We start from the raw sequence: 20,341 nt of genomic DNA, 5'->3' as shown, positions 1-20,341 counted from the left end.
TTTAGAATTCGCGTCTTTTAGAATTCGTTATTGTCTCGCGTTCGTGCTTGAATTGAAATTGAATTCTAAGGCACTGGGGATGGGGTCGATCGAGAGGGTTTCGAAACTCAAGATATGCCCCATCGGCGGTTGGTTTCTTGTATATAGATATCATATGAATTCTCGAAGCATATTTTAGTTTGTGAAACTAAAAATAATGCTTACACTCACTGCATACACGCGGCCATCAACGTTTGTCAAACATTTATATACCGATGATTGTAAATGAGTAAACACAACTTAAGAATTCGAAAATAAATCAAAAACTTCGCTTATTTCAGGCTTGTTTACACCGAATGTGACACTTCATTTTTAATCAAAGTGACAAAATGATTAATAAGTCATTGTGTATACAACAACCTCCACCTGAACAAAATACTATCAAGCAATCAGCGAACGCGTTCTATTTCCAATGAAAATGACTTAAACATGTAAATGAAATGTGACTGAAACAAATAGATTTATTCAAATTGTCGGTTTATTACTGTAGCATAAACAGCAAAAACTATCCTGAAAGTTCAATGACGCCCCGAAAAATAACATATATATTGCTCATTATTGTCGACAATGAATAACTCTAGGAGAAATTAAACGGATATGATATCAGGATCCACACTGACAAGTTTCGACAATTTGCATTAATTTGATTGAATTGATGGGTAACCAGTCTAGCCCCAATATTGATGACGTAGTGCACGTGAACAAAACATTTCGTAGCAGCTATAACGGCGTAAAATGAAAATGCTTTGTCTCCGTTTTTCATGATGAGTTGCAGAGATGTGGCAACGATCGCCCTATATTGTAATGCGCGAAATAGTCTCTCATCAGATTGCGACTTATTAACCCTTTTCCAACTATAACCTGTCCATTGATAAACACAATGCGAACCGTGCATTATCAACTCCAGGTATTACTGATATTAAATCATTAACGCTAACTGAGTTATCGAAACAATGCTCGGGTCACCAGTACTGTACTGAATAATAGCTGATCAATATCCGCCTATAACAAACAAACAATCGATGCTGAGGAAATAATCCCATTAAGTACCTAGCATCATTTCATCGATAATAGTCAACCTTCCATAATTAATTAAAAGGTCAACGTATGGATTAGTATGCCAGTAGGCCGCCCAGGCGATGTATGCGTACCTGGTATGTACAGCAGTGTATATCAACCTGAAGAAATATTTCGAATAATAATAGGTATAGATATATGTTTAATGTTTATCCGAGCTTGCGTGATACATACATGTTATAAATGTGTGCGGTATGACTGTAGCAGTTTGTGAGGTAAACCCTCGCGGTATTAGGTTTATCTTGTAAGTTGTCAATGATTTCTCCTTACAGGATTAAACGCCGTTCGCGAACATGTTATCATCGGCGTTCATATTGCAGTAAACCGCAGTCTGTCGGTACTTGTTAATATTATCACATTAAACAGCCACAGATGATCTATACTGGACATCAGTAAGCTATTGAACATTGCGTCTTCGGTTACAACAAGAACTTCATCGAGCGAGAAACAGAAGTAGCAAATATATCTTTCCATAAATCATTTCTTCAGTTTAAATTCTTCTTGTCAACTCTTTGAGTGTACTATGGATTATGCGCTTTATGCGCTATCTAAGGGGTAGCGTGTCAGTCGATGTGTACTACGTCATCAATATCGGGGCTAGACTGGTTACCCGTCAATTCAATTCAATGATTGATAGATGCAAATTCAAGATAACTTGATTGATCCTCAATATTATTTATTCACTTTCGACAATATTAAGCAATATGTAGTTATTTTTCGTGGCGTCGATTTACTTGGAAGTTAGTTGTTGATTAATGTATGTGTTGAATGTTGAATGTCTCGTTGAAACCCGCGCTTTAGTGACTCATCTGTGCTCTATTTCCTGCGAGGACGACGTGGTGTAGGCGGCAGGCTTATAATGAAATGTATTTTTCCTATAGTTATCGGTATATAACAGATGAAAGATCTTATAGGATGCCAGCTGCCGTTCACAACACATCAAACACAGACAAATAACCAACAGACATCTGTGTCTGCGGGTGACGTCATCATGAATGATGACGCTTCATTGACAATACTTTCTATATGTTTGCATTACTCGTGGACTCGCGAATGTCTGCCTAACGTTATGAGAGTGAAATACAATCGGAATTTCGATTTTGAATGTTCAATCGAAATCAATCATTGCAGCGAAAATTGCGATGAATTGCTCGTACCAGCTTACTCGAATTTCATGCATGGGTTTGGCTTAACTTCCCACCTTCCTGGTCTCAGCAACAGATTTTTACCGAGATAACATAATCGCATGGTGATTTTGTTTTAGAATCACTAGACGCTCAGAAAATGATCAATACTTCAGATTTTCGCCCCAAACCCCCTATAAGCCTTTGCGCTCGCTATCCATGTACCCTGGTGACATAATAGGCCTAGGACGTTTTGAGCTAAATTTATAAATTTCTGGATCCCCCTGTGGACTGTCCGAAGTCGTAACCGCAGGGCCCAGTTGCTATTCGTGACTTAAGTGCAAAAATGGCTTTACATCTTTTTTAATAAGACCGTTGGTTTAGCTAAAGAACCGAAGTGGTCTAAGACTGAAGCGTTGTGGTCGAGTAACTCCATCTCATCAAAGAGCTGTTTACTGGATGGAATTGTGAGCAGCCGATAGCGATTAACGGAAGCCTTTCATGAGACGAAAGACGGAGTTATAATATTTGATGCTCGTATAGATTAAGATTATTCCCCATCGTTAGATTGAATCTCCGCATTCACCACAATGTCTTAACAAACTGCCGCGTTTCGTCTCTCATTGACTGCCATATTTTTGACGTCAACTTCTAGGTGTTTGTCCATACTTTTCATTGACGACCTCTTCGTATTGGCGAAAACATAAAACTAAATTCTACAACGTTTTTATACTGCAATCAGCGACGGGATTTCAGCACAAAAGATGCATTATTTACTTTACATCGACCAATAGTTAAACGTTTTATTTATTCAAACATCACGACTAAGTCGGCACGTAACAACAACCACTTGAATTCATATTCGCCGAGCTTATTCGCTGTAACACTGTAATTTCCACGTGTCTCGTCCTTGACTTTCAACAGGCCGTAGAGTTTTTAAAGCACCATATAAAATATTCAGACGGAATATAGGAATTAATGAATTGGTACAAGAAATATTCGAATCACAGGGGCTCATCACATATAGCTGTGATCCGAAGTCAAAGCTTTATCCTGGTATTTCATTCAGATGTTGGCCTCCGCGTGGCTATGAACATTATTGAAATACGAATGAAGTTCAATATCGTCAAGCTTTTTACGAGTGTTGCACCTGGTTTTTATATCAATAACGTTCGACAATAAAATGAAAAAGTGAAACTATATGGTCAAGTACAGCGTTACACGTTACAGATATTTTCAATTAAACGATTGATTGAATGAATAAATTCACATTCGGTGAGCTATAGATTTATGCACACGCAGTTCCGGGTTCCAGATGAATCCTAAGGTCTAACTCCTGCGGTTGATTAGTAACATATTCCCTTCACTTGACTTAGATATTTAACGATAATTCATTGTTCAGTAACTTATTCAATTCAACAATCGTTCAATTAATTCAACAATCGTTCAATTAACGCACAATGTATTAATTGACCATTTTCTCTTTCAACCACTATTTCCGAAAATGTTTCTTTTAGTTAATGATTCATTTTCGGCGATTCGACTATATCCTCATCTTCAGGAATACTGTTATCTTTCTGAGTGCGGGTTTTCTAATCGTTACAACAGGGACACAGTGTTTCATAAATGGTTATGAAATAATGATTATGAAACGATAATCTTTCTGTTTCAGGTAATCGTGAGACAATTGATTATTATCTTCAGTTTTTAACTGAAAGAAGTTTCTCGTGAAGGTTTTATCATTGTATTTTTGTTCACACTTGAGTCAGTGAATTCCGCGTTCTTGCCATACACAACTGCATCGCTTATCAGCACGCCATTGTTTAAAAGAAGTTATCTTGTTGTGGAAGAAGAGCTTTATCTCAGTTGATCGCTAAAGCTACAAGAACCCACTGCGAATAAATACATTCGGTAACGGGGAACGTCTTTAGAACGGTGTTAAAGACTGGTGGGAGTTCAACTTTTCAATATTATACAGTTACATGCAATTCTTACCAACGCAATATTAGGCGAAGTCATAAAGCGATTTTCGTAAAAATACCAATTTAGTTTTTTAAAATCCCAGCGATTAAAGTTTTTGGCAATTCATTAGTTTGGCCGCCTATATACTAGTCGCGTGAACAGTTTCTTTGAGCAGAGCAAACTTCAAAACGATAGCAAAATGTTGTACATATATCGGATATTTTTTTTTTCAAGGACGCCAATCGTCGTATGCACAGTGCGTACTTACAGCAAAATATATCGTGATTTTATCGACATATTACAGTCCTACAGACGCTCATAAAAATATGATGGGAATCGTTAACTACCACTCACATTTTTTCGCATTATCTCGTATCCATCTTTTGTCGTTTCTTTGATTATAGTCATTGCAGGACCGATCGCGTTCTATTCGGTACGACCTTGGAATACGAGTCGTCGTTGTGTTCTCGAGTGGCGACTGATTTACGTTGTTGTTGTATATTCTAGTCACATTGAGTCCTAATGAAGTCCGCTAACGCGATGATTAATTTGTTAGACGTCTTGTAACCTATCGGTAAGCCTCGTGTCGACCTTTCGCCTTTCGTCAGCCGCAGTTTCGTTACGGTATAAACTCGTCGAACCGGACGGAAGTGATTGTGTTATCGATTTTTCTGGGAAGATTATGGCGCTAAGAATTATCAAATCCTTTCCGTGAACGATACAGAGATTGGAGCTGTCAAAATTTTGTATTTCCTAAGACGCAGGTACAGTGGCCGTGCGTGTACACGAAAGGCCAGTCCTGCGTTTATGGGTTATAGTTTGATTCAGTCTATTGTGAAGTCATTGAACTTGATTGAGTGGGGTTGAAATCATTGCGCGGTGGGACTGTATCCCACACCCAGTAATCCCTGACTCAGTTCCACAGGTTGTGAATTAGAGTCAACTCTGATTTCTTTGATTCGGATCCCACTTACTTTTTTTTTATACCAGAAAACGTTGAAGCAAAGGGGACCTAATGAAGAGTTTCAAAATAATTCGCTCTTTGAGCAGAAGCTTCCCCACATATATATATATATATATATAATACAATTACCAGTGATTTTTATCCATGAAATGAAATATTGTCGATCGTTTTTATCTGAAATGTTAAGTGTGGGTGTCGTATTTTATCGTATTTCGATTGACAGTAAACCAGTAACGGATACTGATGGCATGTTTTACTCGACGCGGATAGAAATAGCTTCCCATCTGATGATACAATTCACTAGTGGACTTGAGGTTATCCCATTGAGTAATTCACTGGTGGAGTTCAGGCGATAATGAAGTCCAGTCATGCACATGATGGTCATCGCATCATTACCGCGTCTAGCACTAACCCAGCTTTACATTCTCGTTTCTACAATTATACTGATACGCCGTGTTTCGTATATATTTTGATGTGTTTTGTGACTAAAATAAAAACAGTTTCATGTCATTCTCTCGTTGAAAATATTTTTGTCGAGTTTACCTCCACATTCAATACGTACGTTATATTCGAGTCGGATCAAATTTGGAACGGACCAAGCGTCACTCTTGGGAAAAGTCCGTTCTAAATCGGTTCTTTATCAGCGCTCAGACCGATCAAAAGATCGATCCCGGTCCGTTCGTAAAAAGGGTTCAGAACGAACCATTTCCTCTGTGTTAGAGATGCTTTTATTGCCTGCGTCTCTGGACCAGTGATTACAACGTATGTGAACTCTCGGCATTGATTTGGTTCGTTCTAAATTGGCAAATTCCAGGTACGAGCCAAATCAGAACGGACTAACTACTGATAGTGCGAACGGTTTACTTGAATATCGGTAACATTGAGTTTTTATCACGCGTATGGATTGTCGAATGAAACGAAATGATTGTTTTGTATTTCTGTCAAATAGCCGCTCGTTCTGATTATGAAATGATTAATAATAGATTTTTCATTTATAACAACATAATTGCAATTTTTAGCTGTCAAAATCATTATCGGTACTTCTAAGCTAATTTTAACGGCATGTTTTTGATTTATGCGTAATATTTATTCATTTGCGTCGTGTAATGTGTCACTGTCACATTTTCACACATAAACCTAAAAACGTATAGGAATTTGATCTCCCGGGATCACAGCCTCCAACAAACTTCCGATAATTGATAGGAATTGACATCAACCATTCGCCGTCGTACTTAATTCGAATTTACGATGCTCTCGGTAGTCTGGGAAATTACCGAAACTTCTGGTTACTCGTATGTACGTACGCCTGCGTTCAACGTCACCGTTACCGTAAAATTTCTGACATTCATTACGTTGTTAATCTAATGATTCTACGAACAAGTAGAGAGTTACGTTTACGCAATTTTACATATAGTAAATATTCTACCTTTCCAGCCTCTCAACAGTTTACAGACCAATCCGAACACTCACAGCGAATCCTCGTTAGATCATGTCGTCTGAAGTCATTTATTTGGCACATTTGCACCCATCGTGTGGAATTCCCCACCCGTACCCTCCGTGATATTGACCCTCTCCCCGCTTTGCTTTCAAAAGCAAGCCTAGAAGATCTCTGGTCACCACCGGTTTCTGGAGAGCACATTTGATTGTTAATAGTTCATTTTATCAAGAAAGTACATTTCCTATCTATATATACTACCGCGCTGTGAATAGCTATAATCATACGTTATTAAATCTCATTGATAATTCCCTAAAAATAAAAAATGCAATCGGCATGGAGTCAGTGACACTATAAGCTGAAGATAATGGAGATGCGTCTCTATCCGTGGTTAAAAGCTTAGAATTGCTGCTCAGCAGGAAGTGTTAAAGAAGATGAGAGCTCAAACTCTGCTGCCGCAGTTTTAATAAAGTCCCTGAATCATTTACATCTCTCGCGGAAGCGACGTTGAAAAACACGAGTCACATTCTAATCATAAAAGCTAATCCAGCAACGCTGTGGAATTTACTTTTTGCCTTTGAATGATGAATTTCTCTGTCGAGCTGCAGTTAGAAATTCCGTGTGAAGCTTAAATATCTCATCAATTACGGCTTGGATCGTTCTTCGTTAGTAGCGCCAGAGAAATGAATAAAAGGCGAAGACTAAATCATCGCAGATTGGAGGACAGTCAGTTCCTAAAAATATCGAGCAATTTAATTCGTAGCTTGTGACCCGAGAGACATGTTGTGACTTCACAAGTAAAAAGCGCTACTGACGGAGATAAAACGATCGCGCAATAGAAAGAACGTAAGCAATACGGTATTTATAGCCGCAATCAGACGGAAACGATTTTGATCCGGGTCAAATCGGGGTCAAATAAGACCCGTGTCTAATTAGAATGCGCGTTCACATATAGATCACTAACTCGTTACTGAACTGTGGTAAGTTAGGCGAGTCAGTTCGGAAACCAGTTAGCAATCGTGCGCGCCCGTATCAAACAGGCACGACTCATTTAACAACCCTGTGAACGGTTGACATGAGCATGGGCCAAATTTGGCTCGGTTCTAAAATGCCAGTGTGATGATCACGGCTAGACCACGCAACAATGCGGTCCTTACAGCTCTGCATTATGTAAAGAAGGTCGGGTAATGAGTCGGTGACCACTTCATTGAAGGGATCACTGGTTATAACACGAGATGATGTCGGTAGTATTTTTTTATGTGACACGAACAGCACGGAGAAAGAGAGGATGTCTCCTTCTTTCTACGTATGACGATAAACACGAACCAATTAGTGACGTGGATGATACCGCTGTAAACGTGCCTACATTCTAGTCTGAATACCGGTCTGCAATTGTTGTAAAACTCTTTCTAATGATTTCATTCTGTCGCTGTAGATCATTTTACATGACTTATTCATGGCTTTTAACTCGGCAGAAAGTATCAGCCATCCTCCGCATTATTTCGAAATTAGTTGATAATTTCAGGCGATTTAAATTCTCCGTGACTGGAACGTTAATATTTGTTTTTATTTTTTCAATACACGAGACGCACGATTAGTTATGCATCGAATAAAAGCGAACGCGACGTAGAACTTTCTTCGAGTTCATTTCCGTTCGAAGAGCAACGCGAAATTAGAAGCCAATTGAAAATGAGAGAGTTGTAAAAACTTTCGTTTATAGAGACCGATAATAAGAGAGATTTCTTAACCCCAACTCCGAGCTCTATTCATAAAATATACCCGGCGTTCTTTTGCTTTTGACATGGATTTTAATTACGGCGCAAGTTTCTGCGGCCTTTGTGATCAATAAATGATAAAAAGTGTAGATGATGAAGCTGTACGGTAATACCGGATATAATTACCTGCGCTACGGAACGACCCGTAAAATACAATTATGCCGCTTATTGGCGTCATATAGTATTATCGCTTTATTAATACAGCCCATTACGCGTTGATACGTAGTTTTAATACCGATCTGATCATCGAATTATCAATGAATCAATGCACGTATCTCAAACTCGTCACGGCTTACGCGCGCACGAAAAAAAAACTTCTTTTTCAAATGCGCTGAGGCAGTTTTTTTCGTAATGAATGGTGCACGCTACGACGCGGACGATGGACTGACTCGTCGGACTCGTGTGCGACAACGTACGTAGAAATCGGGTTACTTTTAACTCGGTCGAGAATCGATGAATCTCAACACGATAATTGTTCACACCGGAGGCATTTCTATGAAAACGGACACTAATGAGTTGCACTTCTGGCAGTGTTCTTAATAAACACCACCAGGACGTACGAGTTAGATTAGACCCTTAACGCCAATTAATGGCAACACTTTTATCATTACTATAGTAAATATATCCCGAGGATAATGAACACCGCCGTTATGCGTTATATCATAAAACATAGACTGTTGTCTTTTATGCGTCATATCATGGCGAACTTTCCAATAAGTATAAAAAAGCGTCCGTCGATTATCAACATATAAAGTTTTGAAGCATCGCTATCAATTCTTTCAAACATAAAGATTATCCCAAACGACTGTTATTGTTATGGTACCCGGTGATGGGCGATATTTCGTATTGAACACACTATATTCGGGCTCGTATGCGGTATGGTTTACATTCAAATCTGAAACATATGTTTCAAAATTATTTTGAATAACCTAATTTTATGTAAACCATTTTAAATCATATATATGAAAGAATTCATTGAAATAGATTGATGAACTTACAACTTCTCACCGAGTATTAGAGATTTTACTTCGATAAGCAATTTTAGATTTTTGAGTCACGCGTTCGCGCAGGCGCGGAAAGCGCGGGAAAGCGGAAAAGCGCTACTGGAGCGCCGAGGCAAATCATGCGGCAATTTTAAATACCGTACATTTTATTCAGTGAATCTTGTAAATAAAAATACCTAACGTCGTCCACACAGACCCGTATACCCAGAGAAAAATAGAAAATTTTACCACCAAAAAGATATCATCTTCAAAGAGATTATTGCAGCTAAACCCAGATTAAAACCTGGGACCGCTAGCCATTTAAGCATCTAACCACTAAACCGCTATACACGCCGAACGGACGTTTTTGTTTTGCCCGTTAAGACGGTTCCCGGTTAGATGGATAGACCTGGTGAAGCTTAGCTCTAACAGAATTATCAATGTTTTATTCGAGCTCCCACGTGAAAAACGTGTCCAAATTCCGTAAACATCCATCCATTCTGATTTGGAGTTCACTTTCTAGTATTTTCTTTAGTGTTTTGAAGCAGTTGCACATTTCTGAGCTTCATAATCTATTCGGCATAAGTATTTAGTGTGTAGGTGATAAGGTACAAGTGTTATTGGCCCATTTTAACGTACTTTATTCTCGAAATACGAACGCATATTACATTATCTCAGGCCGTCGTTGCGGGATCCGTTTAACCTTAAAGATAAACTCAATTTCACGGCAGAATCAAGCTATGCAAAAGTAATTTTATAGCTAACCATAGGAGAATCTCGGTGAAAAGCGCATCCGAAACATCTGTGTTCAGCTCGCCGAACAACCGCGAAGCGAACATGCTTTCCATACCGATGAGATAGCAGCAAGTGAAGGTTAATATCTATGTCAGAATTCTTTATTACTGTGCTTTTTACTGAAGTTACAAGTAAACCACATCACGGAACGGGAAGCGGTAAAACCTTGGATGAATTCTTCTTAAGTCGATTACATCCCGAGCACGTAGTATTCGGTGCAGCGCGTCTGTTTTTCTCGATATCCGATGGGACATGTTTCATCTATCGTATACCACCAATTAGTCGCGTCTTAGAAAATGTAATGAGAATTTTAATTACCCGTAAGAAGCGGTAAATCTTCCGACCTGAAACTCTTCTTGTCATCATTAGAAGTCGTATAAATGTTAACGATGTCTCGCCGTGAAGGGATCGATCGTGCTGCGACACTTTTTGAAGTTACCAGAAAATGAACGTCTACGCGCTCTTGCGACTGGCAGCAACTAGTCGCATACAGTCGCTGACAATCGCGTCGCAACCGACTTGCGCGGCCACTTGTGTGACGCAACGCGACGATCGCATCGCGTCGCAAGGTCGACCTACGCCCGGCTTAAAACATTTGTAACTCGTCAGCTTGAGAATATACCTAGCTCATACGTTTTGAATATTACTTTCCTCTGATAGGGCTTTTTGACGTCGTGAATATCATGAAAAATATCCTCAATACTTAGTCACTACTGTGCGTTAATGAAGGGGTAGTGCGTGAGTCGAAGTGCGTGCATACGTCGTCAATATTGGAGCTAGTCTGGTGTCCGGTCTCCATTTTCTTCAATTCAATCCAATTAAATCAAATTATCGATATGCATAACCACCGAAACGTGGCCAATGGTATCGTTTTCAAGGTATCAATAAACGTTCAAATTAGTTCTTCTATTCAGTTTTTAGGGACTTCACTTGTTGAGGACTTAAGTTAAAAATTTGTTCGCTTAAGTTCAAAATGATATCATTAGCAGTATAACATGACTGGAGTATCGCATTGCGGCAGAGCGCATTCTCGAGTCGATCAAAGTTTTGTTTTTCATAAGCCGACTGTTTGTAACTAATTGGTCGAGTGTTCATCCGAATGCAGAACTCTATCAAATATTTGCCCTCTATCATTAATTATCGTTTATATACATCGGGTAACTTTCTATAATTTACCAAAGAGCCCCGTACTCAATCATTAACCTATTTATTGTATTGTATCGGCAATATGCGACCGTCCTGTGTGACCAGGCGAACAAGTACTTAATGGCACACGTATCTCATCCTTAACGATTATCTATAATCATCGCTACGATTAACAGCGATAACACAACACAGTATGTCGTTTGTTGTATCTTGTTGGTCGATTGATCGAAAACGTTTTTTTTTCGTCTCATCTCGTTTATCGAAACCGGTTTGATTACTGCCGTCTGACAGCAACGCGTCGTAAGAAAACTAACTTGAAAGTGTAACCTGCCTTGAATGTTATTTTGAAACGCCAATATCGATGACGTAGTGCACATCGACTCACACACTATTCATACAAAAAATATTTTTGTAACGTTTGTTAAGAAAAGGTATCCATTACTGAGAGTAGTTGTTAAGTAAAGAAATGGATTGCTCGTCTTTGTCCAGTCGGCAAATGCCATGCTTTCTTATAGTAAAAATCTGATACATCATTCGCGAGTTAAATGTAGTGTGTCCGTATATCGTCACTGAATAACACCATTAGACCGTTAGATTTGTCGTTTTTAGTTCCGGGAAGCGTCATGTCTGAAATTTAAATTCAGTTACAACCATCAGTCGTTAGCGGAAATGACGATGCGCGATGCAATTACCGCCAATGGTCAGAGAATGCTATTACTCGTGGCCGTTACAACCGTGTCAGTTCGATATATCACATGCTGTCATTTTTTAATTTCCGGGTTCGAACAGATTTCCGAGATTTAGGCTTCTAGTTCGATGATGCGATTAGTTGATCTAGAGCCGAACGATTACATTGGGAAGATTCAAATTCATTCAGAAAACAGTGAGTGGCGTTAATCGCAGTTACGACACTATCGCGATAACATGTCAGCAGTTTCGACATCCCCATTACCATTTCACCAGTTTAGGAACCATTATCGCATTGAAGAAAAACTTGGTGATTCTTAGCACGAGCCTTAAAACGCGAAGCCGTGCATGTGACGTCATAGTTATTTGCTTGCCCATCGCTGTAGACTTGCCTTACATAACATTAAGTTGTTTATAAATTACAAAAGCCGACATGAATTTGATACAATTAATCGCATTCCGAAATTGATCAACATAAAAATTGATTATAAAACAGAATATCTATTATTTTGCATGTTGGTGATTCCAATCCAAGTTGGTGAGTCAATTTCGTGTTGGTGGAATGTAATAATTTTTGATATTGATGAAATACACTTTCCGTGTTGTGAAAATATGTCGTGAGTTAGAGTTAACTCTTAGTTCAAATTAGTTACTGTTAGTCAAATCTTAACTCACAACTGTGGAACTGGGTCATTAGGACAATTTCTTATCGGCCAATGTCCACGTTGCACCAGTTTATGTTGACTGTGTCAATGATCAGTATATTCCATGTTCCACTATTTCAGCATCTCCAATCTTTCAGTCATATTGTTTACCATTAGTATGGCGTCATCTCACGGCTTCGTGACATCTAAATCTGATGTCGTAATATAATGCAGTCTCGTCACGTGGCCTCTCAAACCAGACACCGATTCGAAAAACGCTCAGTAACAGTTTAAAAAGAATAGACAAATTGCCACGTCAAAGCTTTTAAATGAACTCGTAAAAAGAGAGAGAGCAGAAACTCTTGAGTTTATCATCTGCGCTTTCATTGACAATACACGATGTCACTTGCAGAAGAAGATTTCAGGTAACTGTTTTGGGCTAATTTCACGCTAGATCGCTCGCCGGTTTTTACACGCCATATAAAGGCCCTTGAGCGCCAAGAGAAAAACGTTTTCTGGCTTCAGCGCTTTTAATATCGCTGCTGTAATGCGACGGCGGGGTATTCCTCTCTCAGCCGCCGGTAAATCAGGCATTGTGCGTAATTTTTCGCGATGCGCTCGAAAACAATCTTACATCATTATCGGAAATTTACGGAATAATTATCCTTTTACGTGATATACTCGTTTTCGCGCGTCTCGCTTATAGAAAGTGTCGAAAAATCGATAAACGTAGATTTTTAAAAAAAAGCAACTTATGATAGATGCCTTTTCTATCGCCGTATGATTACCAGAGACAAACTAGCTACAACTCTTTTTTATAGTTAATTAAATTTCTATATGTCGGATCAGGTGCGCGTTCCTTTAAGTCATGTTGCCACTGGGATCTCGGGGCAGGTGTTGTCAGACTGAATCTAGTACTTTACCGCTCTCTCGTGGGGGAACGAAGTTGTCAACTACGCATAAGAAGTTCTTTTTTCAGTTCCGTGCTCAGGGAAAGGCAACCATTACGGAAAGTCTATTGCAGTTTAGTAGACGTCGTTCAAATGGCGGCGCGTAGTAATTTCAGCATAATTTGAAATGTGGAAAGATGCGCTTGGGGCAATTAACCGGACTACTAGTCACGAACATGGAATAAAAAAGTGCATTGTTTATGCTAAATTCTTACAGCCATACCATGCCGCCATGACGCTTTCATGAACGCCATATTTGCAGGAGGAGATTCAGGAATTTAGAATTGGGGACTGAGGGGTGAACTCTTTTATCAGATCGGAGAATCCGTTTGCCTCCAATCGTACTCTATTATTGGTCACGTGACCTTTTGGAGAGTCCGAAACCTCCTTTCTGTCGAGGTGGTGTGATTCGGATTTTGTGTGGAGTCAACTGTAGATTTCGGAGGTCATAAAACAGTACGCCATATGTACATGAAAGTGCTAATCAGTACTGAGGTATTAGTCATTTTAAGTGGGATTTTGGCCATCCCTAAAGAAAATCTGAAAAAGGATAGTTTTCTGAGCATTTAGTGATTCTAAAACAGATATGGCAATAGTTTTTCTGTATCTTTTACATTCAAATCGAAGGGAATTATAGAAACTGAAAAAAATAAAATTCATTGCCAGGAATTCGAACCTGATATTATAATTGGATGGAATGGAGAATGTTATTGAAATGGGTAACCACTAAAAGCGTTTGTCGAAACTATCGTTTCGAAGAATGAGATATGAAATTTCTGTCCGTCTTGCTGCGAACTGAATGCGCGGCGTATCACATTTCAGCGGAGACTTAGCCGTGTGTCTATTTAAACAGGTTCACCTCGCCAACAATTCAATAAAGGATCGTCTTTATTAATTACAGCCAGTTTGTGAATGAATACCCGCCTCGCAAACCACTCCTTCTTATGATTAAATGGAGAGGTATGACGTTTAACACATGGTGACGGTATATACCGCCTTTTGTGCGAAGATTCTGTACGGAATTAAGCGTTAATTCGACGTCTTTTGTACGTCGATCAGCCGAGCGAGAATTCATTGATTTGGCTAATTAATAATGATGCTTCAATGATCTTCAGAAGGATCTAAGAAGTGAAACTTTGATAATGCGATCTATATTCGAATGTCAATACATACGCTACGATGAGTTATAACTGTACGACCAAACGGAAAATATTACGGGAAGCATCAGCGGTGTTTGGGAGAGAGAGACAGAATGTGTATTAAAAACATATTATAATTCATACACCAATATTGTTATATCTAATACCAGTCGACGCATATTTGTACGTGATTGGAATAAAAGGGACAGTATAGGAAAGCCAATTAATTCCCTAGTGGGTTTGGAGTGGGTAATAACCTGCAGCGCAAAACCTCCGCAATCAACGACAGAATAAGACAAACGGTCGCTCATAACGTGTCAGAGACGACTTCATCAAGAACAGGTGTCACGGGTTCGCCAGATCCTATTTCGTTGACCAATGTCGAAATGAGTGTCACCATCAATATTTATCGGATCAGTGCCCGTTTCCGGTCTCACGGGACGATAATTTACTCACCACGTGTTCGTGTCGTGGTGAATAGTGTCATCCTCTACTCGAGCGAACAGTGGAGGGAGACGAGTGATACATTACTGATGGCTTTTCACCGATGACTGGTCGCAGGCCAATAAGTACTCTTAAAGATTGATGGAGATTACCTCCGATGTTAAACTATGACTTCGCTATGCGGTAGATCATATGTTGATTAATTAGAACTGAAGATGTCCACTCTGGTGAATCTATTTTAATTAAGATTTCGATCTTTCTGATTATGCTCATCTCTTGGTGTTATGGAAATCAAATGATTCTGTAGTTTATATCGTATAAGATCCAGTATATAGATAGGTTGTATGGCGTTGACAGGGAATAGTTTGACCTCGTCGAACCAATCATCATCGCTTTCAATTATACCGCGTTCGTTTCTGTGCAGGAATCAACGCTTATTTGCCAACAGAAAACCTAAGAAATAACCTTTCCAAACCGATGACTTTTTGCCTATCTGGCCGAAAATCCAAAAATCCGTAAAGCCTCCTTTATTGCATCTGAAGTGACGTTCATTATCGCGATGAAAGTGGCACCATTCGTGGGAGATGTGGACATTGGTCATTATATCGGAAGATCATCCATCTTATCAGTCCAGCATCGAGCTAACGACCCTGTATCACTTTCGGCTGCGTCAACATCAGTTCCGATAATAGATCTTCCTAATCATCGATCAACATTTGACGATTGTGTTTGATACTAATTTTGTCCGGCGTTCGTAGCCTGTTCAACAGACTCTGGTATCACCATCGGACTAATTAGTTCGGTATTATGACACATACGAATTAACCATCCGTGAAACATAAATCACAAATTCATATCTGAATTATTCATTTGTTGAATTGTTTGTGTTATTGGAGAATTTCGGTTACGATTCCCAGCGGTTTGAACAAGTGTTTTTAGCATTTTAGTCCAGACTTGGTTAAATTTAAATTTATGTCATGTTAGTGGTATGATAGAAGAGGGTAGACTCATCCAGCGTTGATTCCCCTTTCACGGAATAATGGATTCAGTGTAAGATTGTTGTAAATCTTCAACTTAAACAACGGTTCAACAAGTTCAACTTTCGCACGCTTGTGCTCTTGATCATAAAGTTGTTCGACACGTTACCCACTTGGGCCACAATTACACTCGAAGGCAGATTTGTCGTCACTGCGTAAAGTAAGACGCGCATTATAAGAGCAAGAACGTCCTTCATCGCTGCAAGCGACATCAGTACATAATCCTGTACAGGTCCCTATCATGTCATAAATAATATCAGCTATTTACAAGACAACGCGAGCCATAATTACATGGAGCTTAATGATGTAATCCTAAAGGAAATCAGTGATTCTATAATATCAACTGCTCCGATTCTCACGGGTCCTTTTCAAATGCAAATTTGCTGTCCACGTTATGGAACGGACATATCATATCTGTTAACAGATTGTAAATATACATATATTTCAATCCGATATTACTCGTATTGTAACGGTGAAATTTCATTTCATTTTGTAGACACCGCTACCTATGAAGCGATGAGTCAAAATATTTCAGCGCATGTATACCGCTGCAATTCAATACGGCGGATATAACACGTATTTCAGGAGCAAACAGCGCAAAGCTCATGATTTTGAAGCTATCGCAAAAATACCGTTTTTCGCATTCTTGATGCCTAGAGCAAACATCAAAAAGCTCGTACATATAGCTATTAATCATGATAATAACGAAAACCGATTTAGAAACTAATGTAGGTATATACTTTCTGCAACAACTCGATATACGGGCAACCTCCTCTTTAATATGGATTAGCTTTTCTCTCATATAAGGTGCTAGAGGACAGTTATTGGTATTACCATATACTTCTTCAGTTGTACAACCCAGCACCGGATCGATTCCACATAGAGAATGCTATTAGGCTATTTAGTGGTCCGATTCGAAGCCAATTGGTCGTTTGTTAGCGGGTATTGTCGCAATTTTATGAGTGTTCTGCGAAGCAATTTGTTGCCGGATCGTAAAACGAACGCCTGATTGTCGAGGCAATGTTTAAACAATACAAAAACATCTCCGTTTATAAATGAAAGAAGGTGGATTTACGGAGCATTATTTTCCCACACAACATCGTACATATTTATACGCGTTGATCACGTTGTGAATCATCTCAGAAACCTGCCATCGAATTGCGCTTGCCTGTAGCACCATATTCGAATTATGACTAATCGTGCGAGAAAGTAATATTGAATTCATAACATTCAAATTCAATCTTTATTCAGTTAAAACGTGTAAAACGCATGTGCCTTGACATGAAATATACACAAATGGCGATAAAACAAAAAAAAAAGAACAAAACACAGGGACGACACACAGATACATTCAGGGTTTCATAAAACAGCAGTTGTTATCGAAACTGGTTCGCAATAGAATCTATATCTATTTACATTAATACTTTTTTAATGTTGGGAACATACATTCTTTAATGTATTTCAGTTAAGTCAAAATAGATGTTTATCAAAATTAATATATTTGAGAGAGACGATATATCAATATCATATGATTGTCTCGGAAGTGTGAATTTCTTACAATAAAATAGGAAATGTTCCTCATCTCATCTTCAATTACATAATGAAGATATATTCTTAAAGATAGCTTTAGCATATGACAACTACCCTGTACTTCTAGCATGTATATATAATTTACATGAATATTAGTATGCACCAGTCTGCACTGCATGAATCTTCTCTGCATTTTTCTGTGCACCACCACTGAGAAAATTGCAAATTTCTCTCATATTCCCGCCCGCAGTAATTGGAATATTATTAGCAAAAATAGGTTATCATTAGACCTCTTAACACGTAATTCCTAACTGGAGAGTGCTTTCCCACATTACGATTCTACAGCGCGCTACTGATTCTAGTTTTGATGGTTGTCAGCTCATATTTCATTATTGGTGACAATCTTGTAGCCAATTAGTGTTATAGCAAATCATCCAGGTTACTATTATAGCTAACTACGAAGAAAATAACCATGTGACCAATATTATTTGATAGACAATATTGAAGTCGGCTGGCAATGTACCCGATAACTTTACGCAAATATTAGTATCTCAGTCACAGTTTAATTGCATTTTCCAATTAGTCTTCATTAGTGAAATACTACTATTCTTACTAGTGCGACTATTGTTTCGTATTTGTAATCGTATTGCTGGATTCTATTACTTAAAGGGCCGATATTCCTTCTGTTGTAGGAGAATCAATCGTACAAATTGTATTACCATTCTACTCGTACTGTGTAGTATGTTTCCGAGGCCTTCTACTACACAAGTGTTTCCTATTGAAAGTCATCTTCACCAGTCGACTTTAAGAACTTCTACTCGGTGATAGATTAAGGGAATGTCCTTGTTTGATATCCCACGTGGGTTTGGTGAGGCATCATTACGCGTATTTGATCACGCACCGAAGGATTTTCCAGTGGTTAAACCGGATGTCTTAGCGAATCCTGGCCGTAAAGAATGCAAATATCGCTCGTTCAAATTTATTCTATAAACATATTTGCCGCAATCCCGGATTGACCGCGGTGCAAACAACGAGAAACTCAAAATTATCATCACGAATTGAGAAATGTTTTACTTTTATAACAGCTCGATCGAGATGGACTACAAACGCATCGTGTATCGAAGCAGCCATGTGAAAACATGACTTTAGCGGAGCATTGCGTCTTAATGAACGCACACATCACTGACGAGAATTTGAGCAAATGACTAGAAATTTTATCACCACCGTTGATGGCATTTTAGTCCACTTTAAATAAGAAAAGTTGGTACGGTATCTGACGGTTATACTAGCGCGAACATAATCTGCCTTCCCCACGGGTGTCGTTATAGGAAAGTCGACGATAGATTCAAGCATCCACGAGTCTTTGCATATATACATCTTATCCATTTATTCAATACCTAAAGTAACATTTCATTTATTTTTTAATGCATTTTGCAGCTGAACACGTTTTCAAATTTTGAGAAATACGTAATACGTTGATATCGGAAACAATAGCGAACCATATATACCATCAATTTCAACACGAATTTCAATCGATTGTCAGAATGTGGTTTATCTTTAGCAAGCCCTCTTACATTTATCAATGGTTCACCCGTGTTGACGTTGATGAAGTTAAACCGACGAAAATGAGGACCCTGCTAGCTGTATGTCCTGCGAGAATGCGACATCAGATTTTGATGAAAATTGCTGTAGAGACTGTTGTTGTAACGGTAGTCGATGTATAGTTTGTCGCTAATACTCATGTCATCGGGGATGGTGCTGTCAAGTTGTAATTAAAACAAACAAATGAGACAGAGTTTGGCTGATTAAATCTTCGCCTAAACCTCAGTAGTGTGCAAAATTACAGGAATTAAACACGATTTACACGAGTTGAATGTGTTTAATGTTGTTTGTAGTCAATGATTAGGATGATTCGAGCGTACAAGACATCACAAGACTTACGTTCCCAGATGCTTGCTCAATTAATAACAAGACACCGCTTCAAGGCATGTGTTACTGATGTAACTGCTAATTCTTCTGCGGCATCGCCTTTTAGGGTAATGAGTTTCGTATTGTATCCGATACCAATTGGATTTGGCGAAACTACTTGGATTTGGTGGCGGAATGCGAGGAACATATACGAGTAATAATCGAAAAGTGCGACAACTTTCTTTCTACAAATAAAAACGTACCGAATCACGATATACAACAGATATGAGTAAAAAATGTATCAATCTTTCTTTTTATGCATTTACTTCTCTTATTCCGTCGCACGCGTGACAATATTGTTTCATATTTCCCGACAAACACTAAGCGTCCTATGTTTGCCAGTCGACGCCATCTGCACTTCCAAGATGGTTTCCTTTGTGTCATATGCACGGGCAGAATGGCGTTTTTCACTGAATCGGGACTCGCAACTGCACATTTGATATTGTTATCAATGTGCGATGTCTGATTACTTCATCATGGAGAAATTGATGTGTCACAATCGGGTATAATTCTATATTTTCTCGCCTAAATCGTATTTACTCGTGACACTTTTGACATGTATTCGCCTCGGTAACGGATTTCCTTTCTACTGAAGCAAATCTGAAAGCAGCAAATATCCGTCGAAGACTTTACGTCAGACTC

General features: G+C 38.8%; 1 protein-coding gene across 1 annotated transcript in view; it reads left to right on the top strand.

Annotated features, from left to right (window-relative positions):
- Positions 1-20,341, top strand: part of LOC141906368 (metabotropic glutamate receptor 5-like) — a 36,549-nt gene that overhangs the window by 10,640 nt on the left and 5,568 nt on the right. The gene's annotated exons all lie outside the window — the stretch shown is intronic.

The sequence above is a fragment of the Tubulanus polymorphus genome, chromosome 1, assembly GCF_964204645.1.
Source record: "Tubulanus polymorphus chromosome 1, tnTubPoly1.2, whole genome shotgun sequence".
Classification (NCBI taxonomy): domain Eukaryota; kingdom Metazoa; phylum Nemertea; class Palaeonemertea; order Tubulaniformes; family Tubulanidae; genus Tubulanus; species Tubulanus polymorphus.
Note: the sequence above shows the minus strand (reverse complement) of the source record. Positions and strands in the feature narration are given on the sequence as shown.